Source organism: Python bivittatus, unplaced genomic scaffold, assembly GCF_059951505.1.
Source record: "Python bivittatus isolate LINGU-HERP-01145 unplaced genomic scaffold, Pbiv_v1 ctg000320_np1212, whole genome shotgun sequence".
Lineage (NCBI taxonomy): Eukaryota > Metazoa > Chordata > Lepidosauria > Squamata > Pythonidae > Python > Python bivittatus.
The window spans coordinates 1,833,804-1,844,592 of record NW_028277052.1 but is presented as its reverse complement, the minus strand read 5'-3'; positions in this window follow the sequence as shown (position 1 = coordinate 1,844,592).

The window sequence follows — 10,789 nt, the reverse complement described above, 5'->3', positions numbered from 1 at the left end:
ATTTTATTCAGATACCCATTCGTTTTGTGAATGACCCTGGGTCCTCTGGAAATGGGTGGTGTATAAAGCCATGTAATAAATAATAAACCATTAATACATTTCTGTATCTGCCTAGCACTACCCACTCCCGGCTGCAATTCTATACTTTCTATACATTTCAACAGCCCACCCAACTTGGAAAATATTCTGATTTACCGAAAAGGCAAGTGAGTAAGCTCTGTTGCTGACAAACCATCTTTTCTTCTATTATTGAAGTATGGGTTATTACTTTTAGTTGCTTTGAGGGTCTAAAGGAATATAAATTAATTAAGAGAATGGATTTCCAGAAATAAAATCCGCCTGCAAGCTTGATCCTTGACTGCTGGCATCTCTTTCCCTGCCTGCCTATCTACCTACCTACCTGTCAGATCTCTTTTATTCTTTAGAAGAATTGCTCCACCATTTTGCCAGATGCTCATGAAAGACATATAGTCAGGACTAATTTAGTTTCATTGGCAAGTTTCCCAGAAGCTTCTGAAAAAGAAATAAAAAAAGGCTTTTGAGAAACTGCTTCACTATTCATTTCTCTGCCTTGTACAAGCAGGGCACACTCCGTCCCCTTGCACTCACCTGTTCTAGGCATACATCGAGGCGCTTTCCCCCCCCGACATCTGAGTCTTGCTCTTCACGGCTTCCCTGCCTGACCAGTTTCCTGGCACCTGGGCTTCGTCGCTTGCCGACATTTCCAGCCCCAGCCCTGCCTCCTGTTCGCCTTGGCCACGGTTCGGCTAAGACTTACTTCCTTAGCTTGCACTTGCAAATGCCTCTGTGCCTGGAGCAAAGGAAACTGTAGGTTTAGTGAAAGCCAGCAGCTCTCTTTCTTCCTTCAGGGGATGCTGGCTGACTCCCTGGTCTCCCATTTCTTTATTTAAATGCCACCAACGTGATCAGGAACAACAAACCCAGGAAGGTGGTCTCAGCACGCAGCCCGGGAAAGTCTTCCTTCCCATCTGACGCCCAGAACCGCACTCCCGTTTTAGCAGCACTTGGAACACAAGTGAGCAGGTTGAAAGAATCGGGGCTCAGTCGTGAGGCAACTTGTGAGTTAAAGTTTAGCAGGCTTCTGTGTTGTTTTGGACAATCGGCATAACTCTTGGGGAGGCTGCAAGCAACATGTGCTTGGCTTCACATTTGCTTCCCCCTTGGGGAGGGAGGTCTGGTTTCCCGCAACTGAGTCAATTTCTTCCCTCTGAATTGCTCAAGTGATTGGTAAAGACGTCTTCACTTTTGTGCTTGGTCTGACTCGAGACCCAAATGAAGGCTTGAGACTCAGTTTCATGGTTTCCTTTGGGTTCATCTCAGCCTAGGAAGGGGACCTTGCTTTCGAGAGGAGCCACAATGAGATCAAGAATGACTAGCGGCTGTTCCTGGACGGCAATGAAAACTGGGCCACCTTGCCTGCGTATTCACTCTGGAGGCTTCGAAGGAGTAAAACAAATACCTGAACCACGACCTCCAAAATACCAGGGCTCCTGAACTCACCTTAATTTATTTATTTATTTATTTATTTATTTATTTATTTATTTATTTATTTATTTGGCTTGTATGCCGCCCATCTCCCCCACGGATGACTCTGGGCGGCTCACAATAAAAACGAAGAAATACAATTCTCTCCAAGATGGCTAAAAACTATAAATAATTTAAAAACATATTAAAAATACCGTAAAAAACCTCCTCTAATTTTGGCCCTATAAAAATCTGTAAGATGCTGGGGGGGGGCAACCCATCACCCCACCAGCCATCTCCACAGGTGCGAGCCCCCCTCCGGCCCCCAGGGCTTCTGGCAGAGCCAGGATTCAACCCCTTTCCTGAAGGCCACGAGGGAGGGGGCACACCGGACCTCGGGAGGCAGGATGTTCCACGGGGCGGGAGCCACAGCAGAAAAGGCCCTCTGCCTGGACCCCACCAATCGGAATTCCCTGACCGGTGGGGTCTGCAACCTGCCCCTTCTGCTGGACCGAGTGGGGCGGGCTGAAGTGACCAGGGCGAGGCGGTTCCTCAGATAGCCCGGTCCCGTGCCATGAAGGGCTTTAAAGGGCTTCAATAGCTTAGGCATTTGCAGATGCTGGCTCATCGGTTATCTTAAACTAACACTTGTATCTTTACATTGGAACCACGACATAACTAACCACAGAAACTGACTGGTGCTGACCTCCACTTTATTATTCTGCTAATCTCACTATAAGCAGGAAATCTAACCCATGTTATGATTGGCTGACATTGTTACTGGTCAGAGTTGATTATACAGCTAGGTAAAGGTTGTTTGTACCCTCCTTCAGTGGGCAGAACCTTGTGGTCTGTCCCCAGCGCTGTTCAGATAAACTTGGTCCAAGCAGATCGTGTGGTCTCCACTCATAATACGGGTCATGGAGAATTCTCTCCTCACTTTGCTGAGATTCAGTTTCAGCTGAAGATTGGAAACATCCTCATCTAACTTGGTTCTCTTGTCCTGTTCTATTTCTGCATACCTATTCTGTTTCCCTGCCTCAACCTCCCCAAGAGAATACTGTACTTCATATTTTAATTCATTTATAGGCAGGGCAGTTTAACATAGTTCTTAGGCTAGCGCTAGGGCAAAGGTGGGTTCTAATAGCATTAATAAGAAGGCAAGAAACTACTCCAAGAAAATCCAGCTTGTTAAAAGGGGAAAAACGTGTTTGCTTCTGTGGGTAGAAATGCAGCAGTCTGTCAGGCTCCTTCCAGGCTAATACCTGATCAAGAAGGCTGGTGGCCAGAGAGTCAAGGACACAGCTCAGAACACACCGTCCCCTCCACAGCTGCTAGAAAAACCCTTACTAACAAATCAAAGCAGCTACTACAAACTTTAGGACTTATGGAGTAGATCCCAGGTTTATTGAGTAGATCCCATCATTGCATCATAATGGTCTGAGAGCTGCACATTCCTCAGTAGGAAAAGTAGTTTATTTATTTATCTAAACATTTTATACGGCCGCCCATCTCCTGGCAGTGACTCTGGGCAGCAAACCCAAACTACCAGCAGTTAAAACAAGCCACTACTAGTCCACAAACAATAAAAACAACATAAAATAATAAAGGTCAACAAACCACGCCAGCCAGTATTGCTCGCTCAACCTCCTGGCCCAAATGCCTGGGAGAACAGGCAGCCTTCAGTGCCTTGCAACAGGCCAACAGGGTTGGTTCATCTGGCCAGGGCAACAATAGCTGGCCCCTCTGTGTGGTTGCTGTAGTGCCCTGGTCTGCCTCTGGCCTTTGGCCTTGCCAGCTCAGGCTCTCAGATGGGCAAGTGAGCCTGCTCTATTGTAGGGCACTCAGGCAGACCTGAGAGCTTTATCTTGAGGTATGCAGAAAGGAGGGAGCTAATTTCTCCATGCCATTCACTGGAGCAAGGATGAAGGGGAAGGAAATGTCCTCTTTGTTTAGATGAGCTTCTCAACTGGGAGCAAACACTTCATTAGTTTTAAAGGTACCAGCCTGCAAACTTTATTAATGTTGGAGCAAATAAAGGAGAGTGTTTAAACAGAGTCATGCCAGAAGCATCCTCTGTAGGATGGCAGGGGAAGCGGGCACATGCTTTCTGTGGAGAAGACACCCAGCCAGATGTGCATGTGGCCAACTGATTCTCAGAGCTTGACTGGTCTTTGTGAAGCTGGGCAAAAGCAAGGCTTCCCGCCAGTTGCTTCCTTCCCCGTTTCCAAGGATGGAAGCCCTCCAAACAAGCCCAAAGAGCCATCATGTCAGGATTTCTGACAACAGAAGTGTGAAGCGTAGAAGGACGGCAAGCAGGTATCTAGTGGATTCATAGATTACGAATCTCACCTCTGAGAACTCGAGTTTTGTTGTTCACAAATGCCTTCATGTGGTGGGCATGGTTGGTGAATCCAGTGGGACAGCTATTGTTAAATTCCAAGAAAGCCCCAGAAAATATGGGGTTATTCCCATGGGAAACTGTGCTCCAAAGACGCAGCCAGACTGTCAAGAGCCATCAGTTTTTATCGGGGAAAAAAAAGGAAGGAAGGAAGGGTAAACTTCAGCCACCTCATACTGAAAGACAAGACACAGTGCTTTGCATTTGCCCATGCTTCCGCTCAGCACTAATGTTCACACTGATTGAGGCTGCAGAAGTATTGCTCACATAACCGAAAGACTGGGAGCAGCATTGCAGGCTGTCTGACTTTCTCTCCCCCCCCCCACCCGCCCGCCTTCCTCTTCTCTCTGTACAGATTCCACATCCTTCAGTGCTTTTTTGCTGGAGAAATGAGGAGGGTGGGAGAAGACAACCTGATCTGCAACCTTGTGGCTGAAAGTCAGCCTCTGTTGGTGTCATGAAGGCAGCTATGCAAGATTGAGTGCCAGTGGGGTCCTCTGCCGATGAGACAGTTGGCATCTAACCTTGGGTAATATTCTAGCTCAAGCATGCAAGTGCTGAATGGGCATGGAACGAGATTGATTCCATTCATTAGCGCCAATGGGCTGCAAATACCTTTTGTGTACTTATTATTACCTGGCGGTAATGGATAATGAAATGGCATAATATTGCTAACACCTGAAGGGTGTCTAATGGTTGATGTGGCTAAATCGAAACTATGCCTTCTTTTGCTTCCTTTCCTTTGCTGGGAAATTTGAAGGCAAGGAAATGGTTTGCCTGTAAGACAAGGGACAGGATTCGGCTGCCCGGAGATGAGCAGGTAATTCAGGACCACGGACAGTTCACCCAGGAAGTGGGCCCGGAAGGAGGCGGCGGCTTGGCTGATTTGGCCATTCATTTGAAACTGATTCAACTGACTCTCTGGATGGAATCCAACTTTCCGTATTGAATCAAAAACTCTAATCAAACTGTCGAATCAGATCAGATGCCTCTACATTGATCAGCTGATTGAAAAGGACTTTTGTACATGCCTAAAAGCGCCTTTTTCCAAATCAATACTGGAGAATCAAATCATCTGATTTGTCATTTCGTCCTCAAGTATTGAGTCCATTCAACTTGACTTTCCAAATTGATTTTAAGCTTGAAATCAAATTAGTTGATCCAATTCGAACCAATGTTGTACATTCAATGGGAGCTGTTCTGCAGACCTGTAGTGGAGTCTTTAAATTATCTGGAATAACTTCAGTAGGTAGTTATGTAAGTCTGTGTAAGCCAGATTTCCCCAAATTGATATCCTTTATGCTTCAATGCCAGCTCCTATAATGCCTATCCAGTGTAGTCAAAAATTGGGAAGGACAGTGTAAGATAAACTCATAAACTCATGGTAACCTGAGGTATTGCTAGAAAGCATTAGAGGGGGAGAGTTTTCCAAGTAGCATTCAATTGGCCAGCCTAGGAATTGGGATAACCAACCAATGGATCTCTGGTGACATGATCCAGGAGGACTTCATAAGCTCTCGTGGGAATTGGTCTGAGTCCGCACTGATAGGATTCAGTTAGGTTCCCTGTGGTCAGAGTATGAATGGCCAGTTCTTGGTAATTGTGGACCCTCAGAATCTGGAACAAGGGTAACATTCAAAAGCAGGATGGTTCAGAGTCAAAAGAAATCCCGCTGAACACTGGAACTGGCCCTACCCTAATCAGTAAGTATAACTAGGGATAGAAGTAATGGTAACAACAACATGGAAACTGTGTCACAGTGAACTCTCTCTGGATGGCATGGAGCAGACAGCAAGGGCAGCTAGCTCACTAACAACAGAAGCAGCCGAGGGATGTATTCTGGACTGGTCAGAATGGCCTCAGAGTCACTTCACTTCTTGAAGAACAAATATTTGGGCCAAAGCATGCCACACTGAGGAAAATGCCACCATCCTCATTCTCTAATCTTTGGCCACCAGGTCTGCCAAAGCAGCCTGTTCCACTTTCCAAAGAGAAGTTTCTCTTACTTGCTGCGGTTGGTTCCTTGCCCACTGGGCACAAATTATCCATAACATGCACACAAAATGTTGAGCCTCAGACACTCTTCAGATGCTTTCTCCAAGCAATACCACCCCTACTAGGAGTCTCCTCCTTTTGACTTCCACCAGCTTTAGTAAAAAGGCCCCGCAGCTCTGTACTCCGTACCCCATCAGGACAGGACAGGTCGTGCATCAGGCACTTTGGTCTAGCCAAGTGTTTTTTTAAGTGTTTCTTTTCCACACCATCTTGTAGTATGTGGCTGATCTTAGGAAGTTTGCCTCCTGGATGAACGTTCCTTGTGGAATTTACTATCCAGAAGATGCATTTGATTACTGGCAACAGCCTTTTTTTTTTTTATAAACAAGCAAACCAAAAAATGATTCTATGCCTTAGCACGGTTGAAATTCGACAAACAAGCAGCCAAGATCACCAAATCTTTCTGATACTTGGATGACAATGCAATCCTCTTTACACTCTTGATGGCATTGCCTACATATACACACACACACACGCAGAGAGAGAGAGAGAGAGAGAGAGAGAGAGAGAGAGAGAGCACCTTTTAGAGCCACAATAGCCCCCTTCAAGATAGTATAGAAGATTTCCTAAAATATCATCCTGATTGTCATAAAATTTAATAAAGACTCATCCAGTTCAGATTATATTACAGTCTGAGTGTAGCAGTTGAAATATCAACAGCAATTAAGGGAAGCAGCAGCAATTAATAGAGAGCAGAGTGAAATAAAAATGTTTTAAGTGGTTTCTGAAAAAGTTCCAACCAAGTACTCTAATTTGCTTCCTAACCCCCCTGGGCTTCTACTTTCACCATATCCTGCTCTCTCCTCTCCCACCCCCGGAAACTAAATGGCACAACCCCTTGAAATCAGTGGGGCAGTTGACTAGGAGCTAAGTATCCTTGGTTTTGATCCAGCCGTTTCATCACTGTCATGTAATTAGATTTAAAGTTATATGCATCCTTAATTCATGACTCTCCCCATCTCTGCTGGGAAATGCAGGCTGGGGAACCTGTTGCTTCAAGGAGGATCTTGTCACTTCTGCAGGCGTGGAGAAGGGGCCTTTCCGTCATCCCAAATGCACTTCCATGGCTATTCCACACGAAAGGAGGACTGACAACCAAGGGTATTGTGGCCGATCTGAATCGCTGCTTGCATCGGTTGACAGTAGCTCTCACACTGTAGTCTGTGATTCTGATTCACTTTCTGAGGACTGAAGCTCAGACTACTGATCTCGGGTGAGGGGAGAGACAGTTAATAAAGCACAGAGGCAGAGGAAAAGGGAAGAGGAGTGACCATGTTATCCCTCCCATCCTGCTTTTTGTTGGAGGCCTGAAGCTGGCCTGCAAAAGACTCCACTCAAAGGTTGCCAGCATTGAGAACAACAGCAAAATGCAGTGCCCGGTAGAAGGCAATAACCCTTGCACCTACCTCCCCAGAACAGCTGGGAACGTTTGACAGCGTTGCTGACCAAATCCACAATTCTCCCTCTTCAGGCCAACTTCTCTTCTCCAGAACTTTTATCATCAGGTAAACAAAGGGGCTGCGATAACTGCCAATTTATGACCTGATCGTTGGTGCCCATTTTAGCCTCTATTATAGTCAAGGGGTGGAGAATACAAGGGACAGGTGCAGTGGCCATCACTCAGCATTAATTATGCATGACACTTTCCAAAGCACCAAAAGATCTATCCATGTGTGCAGACTGGACACCTCGCAGAGGCAAGGACACCGGGGAAAAATGTGTATTTCTTTCCATTATGTATTGTTGAGGGCTTTCACGGCCGGAATATGCTGGCTGATGTGGATCTTCCGGGCTGTGTGGCCGTGTTCTGGAAGTTCTGTTTCCTAATGTTTCACCAGCATCTGTGACCAGCATCTTCAGAGGACAGGAGCACAGACAGTAGCAGTTCTCTTTCCATTATCCTTAATCAAGCTAAGGTGGAGAAAGGACTAGAGGCCTGTGCTATTTAAACATCAGTTCTAAAGGAAGTGAGAAAAAGAGGAAGTCACTCAGAACGCACAGAGAATCTTAACTGAAATCCCTGAGCATTTTCTGCCGGAGACTCTCAAGATCTTCAGCCAACCTGGATGGCAGGACTCATGTTGGAGGCAACTCCCCGCAGACACGTGCCATTGGAAGCATCCATTTTCAAGCCAGCAAGCAAGGCCAGAAGCATTTAGGCCAGCAGGGAATCAAGTTGTGGAGAAGATGCGAAGTTTCCTTCTTACAGTTTCTCCCACCCTTGCACAACAAGGCTGGTGCTCTTCTCAGTCTGGACTGGAAGACAGCTGGTCTCTGTCCCTCCACACCTGGCCAAGTTCAGTTGTTCATGTAAATCAGTGTTTCTCAACCTTGGCAACTTTAAGATGCGTGGATTTCAACTCTCAGAATTCCCCAGCCAGCATAGCTGGCTGGGGAATTCTGGGAATTGAAGTCCACGCATCTTAAAGTTGCCAAGGTTGAGAAACACTGATGTCACTTGTAGTTTTTCAGTAGCACAGGGCTCAAATGCTCCCAGAGCTGGCTCTTAGGGAGTTGCTAATTAAACACGGAAATACAGTAGGAGACTTCTCGGTCTCATTCTGCAGCCATTTATTCTTCCGGCACCATTCTTTATTATCTTTGTTCTCTTATATTATCAAGCATGTAAACACATTGGGCAAGTTTTCTTATCAGTCTCATAAATTCTGATTTCCGTAGAGCTGTGCACATCAACTGAGAAGCCATTACTGTACACACAACTTTGCTCACTTGAATTGACTCATGAAAATTCAAGAAAGCTAGGGACGGGGGGCGGGGGAGGACTCTCCATGAATCTAAGTTGGTCCCAGTCACACTGAGAAGGGCGTGTTAGAAGCACCACGTATTTGTGTATTTTCTAGCCAACACTAACACTACATTTTGGAAGGAGAAGAAGGAATCGTGCCTTTATGACATAACTCAGCAGAACTAGAATTTGGCCTTCATGAAATCAAAACTGTGGAAGGAACACAAGACTATGCAAATAGAAATAAAAGGATGACAAAGATTTTCACGTTACCATTTTGACGGCATGACGATGTTCACAAATAGTGCCTTGGCTCTTCCTTGCAACTGGCTCATGCATGCTTCCAGCACTGTTTTGGTCCCATAGCATTCCAATGGCCCATTGAAGATTGGAACGAAATCTGATGGACCTTGTTGTGACCAAATTTGCTTCCAGCAGATCTGTGGCCAGACAAATGTGAGCAAGGATGAAGTCTTGTCCTTAAACAAAATCCAGAAATGCTCAGCCAACCCCACTCGGTTCCTTGGGTAATTTGCATTCCTGCAAATTCCTGTCATAAGTGTTTTCAACTACTCAGCTGAAGACCAGGGCCATTTTCAGGTCCCACTTTGCTCTGTAGCTCCCAGTCCATCTCTCTTTATGGTGAGTTATTTACCTAAAGAGACATTTACGGCTTCATAATTAGCAAGACAATGCAGCCCCCCCTTGCCCCCCCAAGTGCTGGTGATGAGCTGCCTCTTAGTAAGGGAGCAAAACCCATCAGTGTCGGAAATGACCCATGACAGTGATTAAATTAGCATGGTGTGTAGCATTGCTGCCTCTCTTCTCACAAAGTACTCCAAGCTTTCCTCTGATCAGATCCAGGAGCTGCAGGGAAGGGCCAGGTACTTACATTTCTGTTTAATTTTGCTGCACAGCAAAACTGAATTACAGTCACCCCCTACCCAGGCCATGGGAGAAGCAAGAGAGAGCTCTCCACGGCATTTGAAGAAAAGCTTTCTGCTTCTGCGGACTGGTGATATGGCACCACATTCATAGCCCACAGAGAATTGACTCCCCAAATGAGAGACATTAAAGGAGAGGCCGCAGTGGGAAAAAGACCGGAAAGAATTAAGGAGCACAGGAGCACGGAGAAGTACTGCCAAGGGCTCCGTTTCCCAGCAGTCTCTGTTGAGTTGGTGGCTGCCGTGGATAAAGCCCATGTTACAGTGACAAGGGTGGTCACTCACCCCCATGGGGTCACTGGGTTTCCAAACTCCTGTGAGGATCACAAGCTGATCAGTTGAACTTTGGCAAAATTTGGCTGCGGTGGGGGACAGTTGTCTTGTCAAGACTGCAGAGGAAGAACAGCAGTATGGCAACCAGGAGATTCAGAACATGCCAACTCTTTGCTGACATCCTGTGGTCATCTGGAACTTGGGAGCCCAGATATGGTAGCCCCATCCTGTGCAATGAGTTCATTGATGACTTGGGGCAAAGAGATGGGTGGCAAAGAGGAGCCTGGAGGCAGCTCTCTCCTGTGAGCCCCAAGATGGGTCTCCCTGCCTTCACTATATTTAGGCCACCTCTACTGGCCATGGAGGCACTGCAGTAGAAGATGGGGGACATCTTCAGCTTGTGAGCCACCAGCAGTAGAAAGAGTAAGAGGCATGTTTTAATCCAAGTTCACATCACTTTGGCTGGCCTGCAGACCTCTTGGGCAGTTAATGCCCTTCACCTTCTGCTTCACCTGGGTCTCTTTCATTTGCAAGTAGATATCCTCTTCCGGGACATCCTCAGTGCTTTCTTTCCAATGCATCAGAGACTTGGGTCTGCGCTAGCCCCCTGCCCATTTCTTCATCTCAGAAGAAGGTTGTGTGCCCAGACCTAGCTGAATTGGTGTGACCAATAGCATGCAACCCCAAGGCTGTGTCAATATCCACAAAATGGAAGGCTTGCGCAGCCCAACATATCGCCACCTGCCTGATATCCTTCAAAAACCCATTAGCTTTTATGGGAAGCTTGTCTCAATCAAGGAAAGGAATAGCTCACCGTGCAGCCATTCGAAAAGCTGTTCTCCATCTCAGACACACTGCTGTGGAGGGGGCAGGGCTCTGCCTTGG